The 15,432-nt window shown below is 42.1% G+C and overlaps 1 long non-coding RNA gene across 2 annotated transcripts in view; it reads left to right on the forward strand.

Moving 5' to 3' along the window:
* The window catches only part of LOC122550068, a 69,547-nt gene that overhangs the window by 12,456 nt on the left and 41,659 nt on the right, over nucleotides 1-15,432 (forward strand). The window contains exons 1-3 of one of the 2 annotated variants that reach the window (XR_006311735.1): nucleotides 10,554-10,616; nucleotides 10,723-10,923; nucleotides 11,591-11,697. This is a non-coding gene — a long non-coding RNA (uncharacterized LOC122550068). Of the gene's footprint in view, nucleotides 1-10,553; nucleotides 10,617-10,722; nucleotides 10,924-11,590; nucleotides 11,698-15,432 lie in introns of those variants that run through there. The other variant, XR_006311734.1, reaches the window with a different exon arrangement.

The raw sequence follows: 15,432 nt of genomic DNA on the forward strand, positions 1-15,432 counted from the left end.
GACATAAATTTAAGGTGACGGGTGGAAGGTATAGGGGAGATGTCAGGGGTGGGTTCTTTACCCAGAGAGTGGTGGGGGCATGGAATGCGCTGCCTGTGGGAGTGGCAGAGTCAGAATCATTGGTGACCTTTAAGCGGCAATTGGATAGGTACATGGATGGGTGCTTAAGCTAGGACAAATGTTCGGCACAACATCGTGGGCCGAAGGGCCTGTTCTGTGCTCTATTGTTCTATGTTCTATGTTCTATGTTCACTCTTTCCAATTTAATATTCCTTCCTATGACAGGGTGACCTGATCTGCATTCAGTACTCCAAAAGTAGCCTCACTAATAACCTGGCCCCACTCAAAAGGTCTTTAAGCTACTTTATTTTCTCTCCAACCAAGTCTGTCATTGTCTGACCCTTTCAGAATTATCAATTTATACAACATCTCTGACCCTTTCAGAATTATCAATTTATACAACATCTCCCTCTCCAAAGAAGGTTTACCAGGATGTTGCCTGGACTGGAGGGCTTGCCTTATGACGAAAGGTTGAATAAGCTCGGACTTTTCTCTCTGGAGAGGAGGAGGAAGAGAGGAGACCTGTTCAAGGTGTACAAGATAATGAGAGGAATAGATAGAGTCAATAGCCAGAGACTTTTCCCCAGGGCAGGATTGACTGGTACGAGAAGTCATAGTTTGAAGATATTAGGAGGAAGATATAAAGGAGACATCAGAGGTAGGTTCTTTACGCAGAGAGTTGTGAATACATGGAATGCGTTGCCAGCTGTGGTGGTGGAAGCGAAGTCATTGGAGATATTTAAGCGACTGCTGGACATGCACCTGGATAGCAGTGAGTTGAGGGGTGCATAGGTTAAGTTATTATATTTTACATTAGTTGCCGTCACTTCCTCTGCTGCTCCCGCTCTTTCTGTGAAGGAGAGAGAAAACAAAACACCGATGCCCGCTACAGGTAAGTAATTTTGAAAAAAACTCTTACCTTAGCTGTAGTCTCCCGGGTTCACCTCAACTCGGCCGCTGCTCCCACTCAAATGACCGTTGGTGGTGAAACAGTGAGTATTTATACTCACAGTTCTCCTTCCCGGCTGCCCCTCTGCTTGCCGTCACTTCCTCTGCTGCTCCCGCTCTTTCTGTGAAGGAGAGAGAAAACAAAACACCGATGCCCGCTACAGGTAAGTAATTTTGAAAAAACTCTTACCTTAGCTGTAGTCTCCCGGGTTCACCTCAACTCGGCCGCTGCTCCCACTCAAAAAAAAAAAAATGTTCTATGTAAGATTTCTTTTTCTCATGATTAACATTTTGATATTCATTCATGTAATTATATTTGACATGACCCCATTACCCCAAGTCTGACTTTAGGCAATTTGGAAATTTCACAATTCTTCCACAAGTTTGTAACAGGTCTGGGAAATGTGTGAGCCTTCACCTTAAGGACTGTATATTCCATTCTTGACCTTGTGATCTCGGTAAATCATTGCAGTCAAGATGTTGCTCACCAAATCATGGTGGATAATCATTCTTCAAAAAGGAGGTTTCTTTCTTTACTTTATTTTTTTCACTGACTGTGGGCATTTCTGGAAAGGCCAGCATTTGCTGCCGGCCCCTAATTGCCCTTGAACTGAATGGCTTGCTCAGCAATTTTGGAGGGCAATTTGGAAGTAGCCACACTGTCATCCATCCATCAAGAATCACATGTAAGCCAGACCAGGTAAGGATGGCAGATTTCCTTCCCAGAGGTCCATTAGTGAACAGGTGATTTTACCCCGATCAGAGTTTACTCGGTTATTACTAGGCTAGTTTTTAATTGCAGGTATTTATTGAATTGAAATTTCATCAATTTTGGTTTATTAACCCATGTCCTTAGATCATCGTATTCTGAATGATACTATGACCATGATGCTCCCAACTTTGTCTCCTTTGTTCAGTTCCCTTAGTGAGACAAACAATATATGTTTGCTGTTGGTTTACTGCTTCTTTAATATCACTGTATTGTTCCTCATAGATTCATAAGCACAGAAACAGACCTTTTGGCCCAACTCGTCCATGCCAACCAGCTTTCCTAAACTGAACTAGTCCCATTTATCTGCATTTGGCCAATATACCTCTCAACCTTTCCTATCCATGTACATGTACAAATATCATTTAAATGTTATAATTGTACTTGCCTCTATCACTCCCTCTGTCAGCTCATACAATGTACGCACCACCCTCTGTGAAAACGTTGCCCTTCAGTTCCCTTTTAAATCTTTCCCCTCTCACCTTTAGCTGTACGTCCTCTAGATTTGGACTCCCTCACCATAGGAGAAATGCCTTGGCTACCCACCCTCTCCATGTGCCTCATGATTTTATAAACTTCTATAGTCTCCCCCTCAGCATCCGATGCTCCAAGGAAAAAAGGTCTCAGCCTATTCAGCCTCTGCCGATAATGCAAACATTCTAGTTTCAGCAACATCCTTAAGACATTTCTGCACCCTCTCAAGTTTAATAACATCTTTCCTATAGAAGGACAAACAGAATTGTACACAGTATTTGAAAAGTGGCCTCATCAATGTCCTGTACAGCTACAACATGACCTCCCAACTCCAATACTCAATGTTCCGACCGATGAAGGCATGCATGCAAAATGCTTTCTTCACCACCCACTTTCAAGGAACTATGCACCTGCACCCCTACGTCTCTTTGTTTGGCAACAGCCCCTCTGCCCTACCATTAAGTGTATAAGTCCTTCCCTGGTTTGTTTTTCCAAAATGCAACATCTCACATTTATCTAATTTTAACTACATCTGCCACTGCATAGCCTTTTGGCCCATCTAATCAAGGTCCCATTGTACTCGGAGATAATCTTCTTCACTGTCCACTACATCATCTATTTTGGTGTCATCTGCAAAACTTACGAACCATTCCTCCTTTATTCACCTCCAAATCATTTTTATAACTTATAAAAAGCAGTGCACCCAGCACCGATCCCAGTAGCACACTGCTGGTCACAGGCCTCCAGTCCATCAATGAGCCCTTTTAAAAGAGAGAGGAACAGACAAAGGCAGCACATGGTGAGGTCAGTGCAGGGGAGAGAGAGAGAGAGAGAAAAAGAAACCCACACTGCTAACTGACACAGCAATGAACCTGCACAGTTACTACCTTTGCTGTTTGAATTCATGTATCGTTGGACATTGGAGTGCGTCTGGGAAAATTAACAAACAGTGAAATTCACAACTGATCGAGGAACCTGTTTGGGAGAGATCACAGCACAGAAACAGATAAGTGAATATTTTTAAGTGTGGCCTTAGAGTAAGTCCGCAGCAGTGAGTAGAGTGGATTCCTTCTAGGTTATATGTTTTATTGAGATGTGTCTCTTGATTAAACCTAAAAATGTAAGCCATAAGTATCAAGTTAGCCTGGAGCAGTGTTTTGTAGTTGAATAAGACAATGCTAGTTTCTGGGTCGGTAGATTGGAAGAAGCAAAAATGGCGTTCCGTAGAGTGATGTGCTCTTCTTGTCAGATGTGGAAGTTTAGGGAGAGTTTACGTGTTACTGAGGATTATATCTGCAATAAATGCTGTTGGTTGCAAATCCTCTCAGGTCAAATGGATCAGTTGGAGAGACAGTTAGAGACAATGAGGGATTTACAGGAGCAAGGGGATGTGATGGAGGGCAGTTTTAGGAAAGGAGAAAAGTTGCAGCTAGAGTCAGGCAGATGGGTTAACTCCAGGAAAGATAAGAGAGGGAGGCACGTAGTGCAGGAGTCTTCTGTGGTTATCACCATTCCAAACAAGTATGCTGTTTTGGAAAATGTATGGGGTGATTAATTCTCAGGGGAATGTAGCACAGACAAGTTTCTGGTATCGAGACTGAATCTAATGCAATGAGGGGTACGTTGAGTTTCAAGAGATCAATTACGTTAGGGGGCTCTCTAGTCCAGGGATGGGGAAACTGCGGCCTTCCAGGCCATTGTGCGTGGCCTTTTGAATAAATCCAAATTTTGCAGAACAAATCTTTTAATTTTTATTAATATGTTTCTTTTCGTCCTTTATTATTTTTATTTTAATCTTAAAATGAATGTATTTAAAATACCAGAGAGTGCAGGAAATTCAACGAAATAATCCTCACAGACTGACCGCCACAATTAAAAAAATGTGAATTTTGAAGAATATATAATTGAAGTTTCTTGGATGCGGCCTTATTAGATTACAACTAACATAATGCGGCCTTCCAACATGAAAAGATTCCCACCGAGGCACAGACAGACGTTTCTGTGGCCAGCAGCGAAAAATCAGAATGGTGTGTTGCTTCCCTGGTGCCAGGATCAAGGATGTCTCAGAGAGGGTGCAGAATGTACTCAGAGAGGAAAGGGACCAGCAAGAGGTCATTGTACATATTGGAACCAATGACGTAGGAAGGGAAAAGGATGAGATTCTGAAGGGAGAATATAGGGTTAGGCGAGAATTTAAAAAGGAGATCCTTGGGAGTAGTAATATCTGGATTACTGCTGGTGCTGTGAGCTAGTGAGGATAGGAATATGAGGACAGAGCAGATCAATGCATGGCTGAGGAGCTGGTGTATGGGTGAAGGATTCACATTTTTGGATTATTGGAATCGCTTCTGGGGTGGAAGTGACCTGTACAAGGAGGACAGATAACACCTAAATTGGAAGGGGACTAATATACTGGCAGGGAGATTTGCTAGAGCTGCTCGGGAGGATTTCGACTAGTAAGGTGAGGGTGTGGGACCCAGGGAGATAGTGAGGAAAGAGATCAATCTGAGATGGGGAGAGTTGTGAAAAGAAGCAAGTCAAACAGTCAGGGCAGGCAGGGACAAAGCAGACAGCAATGTAGGACTGATAAATTAAACTGTATTTATTTCAATGCAAGGGGCCTAACAGGGAAAACAGCTGGACTCAGGGCATGGTTAGGAAAATGGGACTGGGATATCATAGCAATTACAGAAACATGGCTCAGGGATGGGCAGGACTGGCAGCTTAATGTTCCAGGATACAAATGCTACAGGAAGGATAGAAAGGGAGGCAAGAGACGAGGGGGAGTGGTGTTTTTGATAAGGGATAGCATTACAGCTGTGCTGAGGGAGGATATTCCCGGAAATACATCCAGGGAAGTTATTTGGGTTGAACTGAGAAAATAAGAAAGGGATGATCACCTTAATGGGATTGTATTATAGACCCCCAATAGTCAGAAGGAAAGTGAGAAAGAGATTTGTAAGGAGATCTCAGCTATCTGTAAGAATAATAGGGTGGTTATGATAGGGGATTTTAACTTTCCAATTTGTTAAGTGTGTACAAGAAAAATTTCTGATCCAGTATGTGGATGTACCTACTAGAGACGGTGCAAAGCTTGATCTACACTTGGGAAATAAGGCAGGGCAGGTGACTGAGGTGTCAGTGGGGGAGCACTTTGGGGCCAGCGACCATAATTCTATTCGTTTTAAAATAATGATGGAAAAGGACAGACCAGATCTAAAAGTTGAAGTTCTAAATTGGAGGAAGGCTAATTTTGACGATATAAGGCAAGAACATTCAAAAGCTGATTGGGGCAGATATTCACAGGTAAAGGGATGGCTGGAAAATGGGAAGCCTTCAGAAATGAGATAATGAGAATCCAGAGAAAGTATATTCCTGATAGGGTGAAAGGAAAGGCTGTGGTGGGTGCAGGGAATGCTGGATGACTAGAGAAATTGAGGGCTTGGTTAAAAAAAAGAAGCAAGTCAGGTATAGACAAGATAGATCAAGTGAATCCTGAGAAGAGTATTAAAGCAGTAGAAGAATACTTAAGAGGGAAATCAGGAGGGCAAAAAGGGGACATGAGATAGCTTTGCCAAATAGAGTTAAGGGGATTCCAGAGAGATTTTACAAATACATTAAGGACCAAAGAGTAACTCGGAAGAGAATAGAGCCCCTCAAAGATCAGCAAAGCGGCCTTTGTGTGGAGCTGGTGGAGATTGGAGAGATACTGAACAACTATTTTGCGTCAGTGTTTATTGTGGAAAAGGACATGGAAGATGTAGAATGTGGGGAAAGATGGTGACATCTTGAAAAATGTCCATTTTACAGAGGAGGAAATGCTGGACGTCTTGAAACACATAAAAGGGGATAAATTCTCAGGACCTGATTACCATAGAATTCTGTGGGAAGCTAGAGAAGTGATTGCTGGGCCTCTTACTGAAATATTTGTATCATCGATAGTCACAGGTGAGGTGCCAGAAGACTGGAGGTTGGCTAATGTGGTGCCACTGTTTAAGAAGGGTGGTAAGGACAAGCCAGGGAACAATAGACCAGTGAGCTTGACATCAGTGGTGGGCAAGTTGTTGGAGGGAATCCTGAGTGACAGGATGTACATGTATTTGGAAAGGCAAGGACTGATTAGGGATAGTCAACATGGCTTTGTGCATGGGAAATCATGTCTCACAAACTTAATTGGGTTTTTTGAAGAAGTAACAAAGAGGATTGATGAGGGCAGAGCCATAGACGTGATTTATATAGACTTCAGTAAGGTGTTCGACAAGGTTCCCCATGAAGACTGGTTATCAGGATTAGATCTCATGGAATACAGGGAGAACTAACCATTTGGATACAGAACTGGCTCAAAGGTAGAAGACAGAGGGTGGTTGTGAATGGTTGTTTTTCAGACTGGAGGCCTGTGACCAGTGGAGTGCCACAAGGATCAGTACTTTTTGTCATTTATATAAGTGATTTGGATGCGAGCATAAGAGGTATAGTTAATAAGTTTGCAGATGACACTAAAATTGAAGGTGTAGTGGACAGCAAAGAAGTTTACCTCAGAGTACAACAAGATCTTGATCAGATGGGTCAATGGGCTGAGAAGTGGCAGATGGAGTTTAATTTAGATAAATACGAGGTGCTGCATTTTGGGAAAGCAAATCTTAGCAGGACTTATACACTTAATGGTAAGGTCCTGGGGAGTGTTGCTGAACAAAGAGACCTTGGAGTGCAGGTTCATAGCTCCTTGAAAGTGGAGTCGCAGGTAGATAGGATAGTGAAGAAGGTGTTTCGTATGCTTTCCTTTATTGGTCAGTGTATTGAGTACAGGAGTTGGGAGGTAATGTTGCGGCTGTGCAGAATGTTGGTTAGGCCACTTTTGGAATATTGCATGCAATTCTGATATCCTTCCTATCGGAAAGATGTTGTGACCCTTACCTCCCACATCCTGCGAGAGGAGCATGCAACTGTCCCAGCCTCCATCCCCTCTCCTCTAAATTGCCAAGAGAGATTGAATAAATAAACAAAAGCTTACCTTACTAACCCTCTACACAGTGCCGTTTTTTTTGGTTAGAGGAAGAGGACGGGTGGGAAACACAACAGGTGTAGTGTCTCGGGTTCTACCACAGCCCATATATCAGTTCATGTACCCAGCGTTCCCTGTGTCTGCTACTGCTCCTGTTGAGCTTTCATTCCACCTATTCATGAAGTAAGTATTTACCAGGAAAACCTACCTTCCCAGCAGCCCATGCTCTCACCATTCACACTGCTGCAAATGGAGGTATTGTATAATGGGAAAGGAAAAATTGACAGTCTACCTGTATGAAGCCTCTTGGGCAAGGGTGACTATAATATGATAGAATCTTTCATTGGTAAACAGATTTGAATCTGAGACTTGGGCCCTGAATCTAAATATAGGAAAATACAATGGTATGTGGTGTGAGCCGGCTCTGATAAATAGAGGACTGATACTTAAAGGGATGACGGTGGATAGACAATGTCAAACATTTTAAAACCCATATGAGAGATATGGCCCAGTTATGACAAGCAAGGGAAATTTGAGATTGCATTGGATCTAAGCAAGGGGCATACTAATTTGCCAAAAACAAAGCTGCAAACTTCAGGATTGGAAACAGCTTAGATTTCAGCAAAGGAGGACAAAAAGATTGATTGTGAGTGGAGAAATAATAGTGCATGAGTAGGCTTATGGGGAACACACAAGCTTCTCTACGTATGTGAAGAGAAAGACTGAGAGAAGCTAAATGTCTGTCCCTCAAAATCAGAAACAGGGTAAGTTATAATGAGGAACAAAGAGATGGCAGATAGGATAGAGTCAGCATGCACTTGTGAAACGGAAATCATGCTTGACCGATCTATTGCAAGGTTTTGAGGATTTAACTAGTAGAGTTGGCAAGGGGGCATCGGTGGATGTGGTTGACTTGGATTTTCAAAAATTTTATAAGGTCCAACCTAACAGATGAGCGAGTAAAATTAAAGCGCATGGAACTAGGGGTAGTGTTTTGACATGGACAGAGAACTAACCGGCCAACAGGAACCAAAAAACAGGAATAAACAAGTCATTTTCATTCCCTTTCATTTCCACAAAGATCAGTGCTATTCACAATAAATATTAATGATGTAGATGAGAGAACTAAATGTTTGTTTGCAGATGACACAAAGGTGGGCAAGAGGGTGAACTGTGAGGTGGGTGCAAAGTTTCTTCTGTGTGATTTGGACAAGTTGAGTGAGTTGGCAAATGCATGGTAGATGAAGTATAATGTGGATAAATGTGAGCTTATCCATTTTGACAACAAAAACAGTAGCGGGGATTATTATCTGAATGGTGATAAACTGGGAAACAGAGGGATGTAACAAGACCTGGGTGCCCTTCTACATCAGTGACTGACAGTAGGCCTGCAGATGCAGCAGACGGTGAAGAAGGTAAATGCTATATTGGTTTTCATGATAAGAGAATTCAAATACAGAAGCAGGGATGTTTTGCTGCAATTGTATAGGGCTCTGGAGAGACCACACCTGGAGGATTGTGCGCAGTTTTCATCTCCTTAGCCGAGGAAAGGTGTTCTGACTTTGGAGGGTGTGCAACAAAGGATTATGGACCTAATTCCCAGGATGGCAGGGCGTGTAAAGTGAAGCTGCTTTGGCAGGACATTATTCTTTGGGTTTCGAGGGGTGCGGGGTGGAATCTCACAGAAATCTATAAATTTCTAACAGGACTAGATACAGGAAGGATGTTCCCAATGATCAGGGAGCCCATGCCAATGTCAGGAAGGTTTACAGGCTAAGGATATGGGGTCAGCCATTTAAGAGTGAGACAAGGAGAAATGTCTTCACCCAGAGAGTGGCGAGTCTGTTGAGATCTCTGCCATAGAAAGTTCAAGAAAGAATTGGATATAGCACTTGGAGCTAAATGCTTCCAAGGATATGGGGGAATAGCAGGAACAGTTTACCGAGTTGGATAGCTGATGATCGTAATAAATGGCAGAACAGGCCCAAAGGACCAAATAACTTTCTCCTGTTGTTATTTTTCTGTTTCAGTCCTCTGACAAAGAAATTTGATCATGTTGGGTGCATTTACTTCCTTCAACGGCTGGTGTTATTGCTAGATCTATTAATCCAGAGAACCAGGAAATGCACCTGTTTGATCTGGGTTCAAATCCTACCACAGCAGATGGTGGAATTTGAATTCAATAAAAAATCTGGAATGAAGAGTCTAATGAGAGGAAACATCCATCAAGTTTATTCACTCCACCTCAGGAGTCTGCCATCTTGACCTGGTCTGTCCTCTGCGTAACTCTGGCTCCACACCAATGTGGCTAACTCTTAACTGTGCTCTGGATAATTAGGGACAAGCAATAAATGCTGACCTGGCCAGTGATAGCCACATCTTGTGAATAGATTTTTTTTAAAGCCATTTCATAAATAGTTTTCTTCACATTTCCTGACAATTCCATTCAAACAAGTGATCTGTCAAAGACCTGCAATTCTCTTGGACTTTCTAGAGTTGGGATTTGCAGAATTCAAGGGAATGAATTCAGGTCATCTTACTGAGCTTATTGCGGAGATTGCCATGGTGAAGTAGTTGGTAAATAGATTCAGACTTAACCAAATTTTCCTTTTTCTGTAAATTCTCTCTAATGACTTCTCCTCAGGCTATTCGCTTACAAGGGTTTCCAAGTAACCACTCATTGCAGCAATATGATTAGTTTTTTGGGAATACCAGATGTTCAACTATATTTAATGGAGACAGTTTCTTAGCTACAAATAGGAGCTAAAGGTACAGGCAGCAATCAACGTATTAAAAAAATCTACTCGCGCAGAAAGTTTGAAACCTAAACAGAAACTTGTAGAAAGATTCATCTGCTTGATAATGATGAACCTACATTGAAAATATTAGACTACCTTTTAGTTATACAGATCAGAATAGACCTGCAGTGTGAAAATGAAATACATTCAGTATAACATCAAATGTACAATAAAATATTTAAATTTGAAGAAACACTAAGTTATGAACATTATTAACATTTTGTCTAGCTGTCTCACTCAGGATATGTTCGGCCACAATTATCGGTTATTGTGGATTATGCAAAACGTAACCATCTTTTAATTGCTCAATTCAATCACCCTTTTAAAAAAGCTCTGGGATGATGACATGTGATTACTTCATGATCATATAATGTGGGCATCATGCCAACAACATGCTGACTGCTTTAAATGTTTTCAACATCCAGCCAGTGCTAACAGCTCTATTGGTTGGCTGAGCACTTGATCTGTGGTCAATGACATGATTAATAAACACTGCTTAAAGCTGGAGTGCAGTTCATAAAAGAGAAGTGTGCTCTGGCTGCTACAGTTGCTGCCAGCTGTATAGGTAGTGAATGTGATATCTGAAAAATTGAATAACTGCACAACTGGTGCTATATTAATGAAGGCAACCAGCATCTCTAACTCATGAGAGCCCTCTGTTTCATTTTCAGGTGGTGGCTGCCAGTATGATGCTCAACTGAGGCCTAAGATCATCGCTGGATCTCAGACCCAAAGTGTTGAATGATGGCAGGAGGCAGGTCAAGGAGTAGGGGAATCACAGGAGAGTAGGGATGAGGAGAGTTGTGATCCTCCTTCTCACATTCCAACTTCCATTCATCCTACACCCTCTTCTGACATACAGGCCGCAGCCGGTGAGAATTACTTAGCTCTCGTCCCCACCCCGAATCTCAATTTTCTCTTTGTACCTTTCTCCTTTCACAGAGCCAGGGAGTGCAGCCTGGCTGGCTATGGAGGGTGATGAAAATGCACTGACTGTTACTTGCTTTCATACTCACAGCCATTAGCTCAAATCCTGACACGGTTTGGTATTCTGGAGATTGTTTAAAGGAGGATCTGCATATCTCAGGGGACGGGGTGGAAGGAGGAGCTTAATTCAATCAATGGGGATCGCTGTTGGCTAGACATCGGCGGTGAGTCTCCTCTTACCAAAGTTAGGAAATCCCCCTGTTTAATGCCCATAACCTCTGAAAGCTGCTATCCAGTCAGAAAGTGACAGCTTTCTAGTACAAGTTGCAGCACAGGGAGTGGTAGGATCTGCTGGCAATAAACCCACAGGAGACCCAGAGGCAATAAGGATTCAGAAACCCAAAGGTGAGTCAGAATGGGATGGGGCCTATGGGGTCTCAATCTGGGGCCTTCAGTCAGACTGTAAGTGTCTTTGAACAAGAGAACCCTGTGGGAGCTATTACGATGAGACCCTGAGAGGGGAACCCCAATTGTTACAGTTTCAGATGTGTTATCTCAACTGGTAAGGAGAGATTAACTAACTCTCTTTCTCTTTTCACCCATACACCTCAGTTGGCCACAAGGAGGTTAATTTTAAAAAAGGCCCCTTCATTATGGATTCCTTCCTCCCAGACCTCAAAAAGGAGTCAACTAACCAGGCTTTCCTGAATGACCAAACAGTGAGTTTATTAATCTCTACACATGAGAAGAAATACTATTTTGAAATAAGTGATGACTCCAAAAATTAAGAAAATGCTAAGAAACAAATGAGCTTAATTGTTCGCAAAAAGCAGATAGTTGAGTATTCCAGCATTGAACAGTCAGTATCATGATCCTTAGTTTTGCAGATTGGTTGAGATTCTAAAGTTCTGACTTCTATCAACCGCGATTGAATTCCAGCATTCTGGTTGAGAGAAAGTCCTTTGTTTCCTGTTTCCATTTTGTCTGGCTGCTAGCTAGTTGATGTTTAGCACTCCGAGTGAGAGAGGTTCTGAAGAGTGGAGTGATGATGGGATAGTCTTACCACTGTGACGTTCACAACCCAGGGATTCAGCAACCCATCATTACCGTTGCAGTCACCTTTAGTTGTTACTCCCGTTGGTTACACCTGCAGGTAATTTGTCTCTGTTGCAGATCTCCTTTAAAAAGAAAAATCCCTGTTGTTTTGTTTGTGGGGAACTCCGACCCATCATCATAACAGAGCCTACAAGTAATCTGACAGGAATTTGCTTTTCAGGCTTACTGCATTGTGGCACCTCAAGCGGGCAATAACACAAGACTTAACATCCAGACGGGCGTGCTCAAGTGGGCAGAAGCAAGAAAGCAACAGCACTCCCAACCACACCCTTCAAGCACTAAAATGTCTCCTCATCTCTGTTATGGGTAAACCACCACAAGTAACCTTTAATTCAGCTACTTATTTAAAAATCTCATATATATTCAAGTACTCCAATAATGTTTTAAACTACATTGCATGCAGCAACCAAATCTTAACCCCTCAAGTAAGCAAGTTGAGCCTCACAACCCAACTTGGCTATGACCCAATTAATAGTGGAATCTGGCCTGGATTTCAAGCAATGGTGGTCTGTCACTGGAAGTGTCCAAGGTTTGATCTTTGTATAGTCTTGTTCTTCAAGTTTCGCTCAGGTGGAGTTCGGGAGGTATTCAATTCTTATACAGATTTTCATCCTTCTGTCAATGTGTGACACTACTGATCAATTTTTTTAAAGTCCTTTCATCCAAATTACTGCAAGCCTGCAGTTTACCTTCTTATCAGAAGTAGCTTCTTTGTTCCTTGTTACACTTGGGCCTAACTATCTATTCAAAGATATAGCTTCCCAGCAGTTCACTCCTTAAATTCTTCTGCCTGCAATCCTTATCCTTCATGGCAATAAAACATGCAGTTTACCAAGCAGCTGTCAAAGCAGTTTTGTCCATATCGCCTACACTTCTCCTTTTGCCAGACATGAATAATTGCTTTCAATTCCTGTATAAGTTTGACCTTTCCTTTAATATTTTATTCCAAATACAGTTATTTCTGCTGCTTTAAAGTATAACAGTTTATCTTTTGTTGATTCATTCAAACCATGAACAATTATTAAAGTTCTGAAGTCTATAATATCACACCTCTCTGGGGTGAGGCATTAAATTCCGTCTCAAAGTTCATTTACTCGGTTTCACTCCTAACATTATAGAATGTGACTTCAACCCATCGGTTTTCACCAAGACCAATATCAGCAATCAAACCTTCTCTTTTGTCTTGTGAATTTTCTCATTCTGCTGTTTGCGCAGGTGCATATCAAAAAATTAAAGCCATCCTCACCAATCATGAGTAGAAATTGCTGACCTAAATAATCATTACATAAGCCCATTAAAGAGCTTCCATTTAAGTAGCATTATGGTCTTTCTGAATTGTGTGAATTGTTTCAGAATTGTTAATAGCAGTCACTTCCGTTTACCACACAGTCCATCCCTCTGCCTAACACAGCATTGTTTTATGTCCTTAAACCTAATGTGTAACATAATTCCACCAGATGCATTACTAATTTGCAATATTTCTCTAACATTGCTTGAGTTTGATATTGAACTTTGTGCAGTTATTATCCATCAGCTGTGCAACACCCCTTAGACAAAGACTGCTGAGACAAAAGGAGCCATCTACGACAACCATTGGCAGCAGAAATGACCAATGACTGTCTTCTCATTTGCATTTTTAACGATGCCCTGGTTCCCAGTTTCTCCTGGCCTGCCCACCTATCCCACTAGAAGCATAATTTTAAACATGTAAAGAGTGCAAGCCTTGCTAGTTATCCACCTCTGGTCTGTCTCTGGTTCCAAGCAGCATCATAGATGTAACTATTTGGTTGTCCCTTCAGTTGATGTAAAAGAAAATAAGTGCAGTTGAATGCTAGAAAACAACTATAGAAAATAAAGAAATAAGCGCTACAGAATCATATTCCTGAGGCTTTATTCCCGGGTGACATTTGGTTGGTAGATCTCAGTCAGGAAACAGATAATTGAAATTTCTCCCAGTATCACTGGGATGATGAGGAGAATATACTGGCCTGGGACTACATTCTTGGCTATGATCCGGTGTCCTCCACCACATTCGCTGTTCCAGCAGACTAGAAATTGTTCTTCTGCAGAACTGAATTGAGATATTTTTGATGCTGCCCACGTCAAATAGTCTACAACTACCCATGACTGAGGTCATATGAGTGACATGATAGATATATATATAGGGTAGTGATTAATAGGTTTCTGATCATTAAAAGCTTACAGTGTTATGGGAATGGGGCAGGTAAGAGGCATTGGAATGTTCAGTCAGCCATGATCATTTTGCATGATGGGATAGGCTCAACAGGCTGAATGGTCTAATCCTATTCCTGTGTTGGCCAACTGGATAGAGGGCTGAACGGTGATTTAGGAACTGCCTGAGTTGGTGCTTTTGACAAGAGATGGGGTGAACTGAGAGGAGTGAATTATTTCAAAAATAGGTAAAGTCACGTGGGTAGAAACCATTTTATGCAGTTTTCTTTTCATTCTCCAGAAACTGGTGAATGTTCAAAGTTTAACTTAAGAGAACAGGTGGGTGACTGTTTGGTACACTTGCAAGATTGTATGGTTCTAAAAATGGACAGTAGTTGAAACAGGTGCAGGGAGATATCAGTGGTATATTCCCCACAGTAACAAACGGGCACATTAATGATGAACAGATGGCCAGAAACCACATGTCACTGTATGTCACTGCAAACATCACCAACTCACAGGCAAGCAATGCCAAAAGCACCTCAGGACGTCCCAGAATGGCAACTCATACATATATCAGCTGCTGGCCAAACACCTCTGCCCACAAGGACTGGGTGGCAATCCCATGTTGGTCACCTTGAAGTTAACAGCTGGCTACAGGTTTTATTAAGTGTATCATTTTGGGGAGTGAATCAGGATTGCTGAAGTATTTCCAAGCGCACCATTCGCATATATCTCTGGGAGGTGACTGAGGCTTTCTTCACCAAAGTGCACAAAGCTGGCACTTGCCCTCGATGCAAGGAGTCAGGTAGCCAGGGTGGTCTGAGCAGTTTCCTCACAAATCTAGAGTATTGTTAATTGCATCCACATTGCCATCAGAGCTCCCTGGCAAACTCCAAGCATGTTTGTCAATAGGAAAGCATTCCAGTCCCTTAGAGGTACAGTTATTAAGTTTGCAGATGACACCAAAATTGGAGGTGTAGTGGACAGCGAAGAGAGTTACCTCAGATTACAACAGGATCTTGACCAGATAGGCCAATGGGCTGAGAAGTAGCAGATGGAGTTTAATTCAGATAAATGTGAGGTGCTGCATTTTGGGAAAGTAAATCTTAGCAGGACTTATACACTTAATGGTAAGGTCCTAGGGAGTGTTGCTGAACAAAGAG

This window comes from Chiloscyllium plagiosum, chromosome 5 (assembly GCF_004010195.1).
Source record: "Chiloscyllium plagiosum isolate BGI_BamShark_2017 chromosome 5, ASM401019v2, whole genome shotgun sequence".
In the NCBI taxonomy this organism is placed as follows: domain Eukaryota; kingdom Metazoa; phylum Chordata; class Chondrichthyes; order Orectolobiformes; family Hemiscylliidae; genus Chiloscyllium; species Chiloscyllium plagiosum.